Raw genomic sequence first — 985 nt, 5'->3', positions numbered from 1 at the left:
GATCGTTTGGCTCGAAAATCTCTTCTCAGATCCACTAGACCTTCTGATTTTGTTCAGATATTTCTGCTTTTCGTTGGATAATTTTATTCTGTTCTGATCGCCAGCCTTCAGGAAACGTGTGTTTGCAGGGAGGGTGGTCAGAGGAGATTTACCAAGGTGGTACCTGAGCTCGACCATTTCCCCTGAAAAGTTAAGCGAAAGTGAGGGCTGCAGGTGCTGGAGCTCAGGGTCGACAGTGCAGTACTGGAAGAGCACAGCACGTTAGACAGCATCTGAGGAGCAGGAGAATCAATGCTTCGGGCACAAGCCACCGCCATTCCATTACTCACCCATTCCTATCTCTCACCCACACTCCGGGATTCCCTATCTCTCACCCACACTCGGGGATTCCCGAACTCTCACCCACACTCGGGGATTCCCTATCGCTCACCCACACTCGGGGACACTCTGGAATTCACTATCTCTCACCCACACTCGGGGACACTCTGGAATTCCCTATCTCTCACACACATTCTGGGATCCCCTATGTCTCACCCACACTCGGGGACATTCTGGGATCCCCGATGTCTCACCCACACTCGGGGACATTCTGGGATACCCTATCTCTCACCCACACTCTCGGGGATTCCCTACCTCTCACCCACACTCTCGGGGATTCCCTATCTCTCACCCACACTCTCGGGGATTCCCTATCTCTCACCCACTCTCTGGGATTCCCTATCTCTCACCCACTCTCTGGGATTCCCTATGTCTCATCCACACTCGGGGACACTCGGGGATCCCCAATGTCTCATCCACACTCGGGGACACTCGTGGATTCCCTATCTCTCACCCACACTCGGGGATTCCCTATCTCTCACCCACACTCGGGGACACTCTGGAATTCCCTATCTTTCACCCACACTCGGGGACACTCTGGAATTCCCTATCTCTCACACACATTCTGGGATCCTCTATGTCTCACCCACACTCGGGGACATTCTGG

Source organism: Chiloscyllium plagiosum, unplaced genomic scaffold (assembly GCF_004010195.1).
Source record: "Chiloscyllium plagiosum isolate BGI_BamShark_2017 unplaced genomic scaffold, ASM401019v2 scaf_12794, whole genome shotgun sequence".
Classification (NCBI taxonomy): domain Eukaryota; kingdom Metazoa; phylum Chordata; class Chondrichthyes; order Orectolobiformes; family Hemiscylliidae; genus Chiloscyllium; species Chiloscyllium plagiosum.
Note: the sequence above shows the minus strand (reverse complement) of the source record.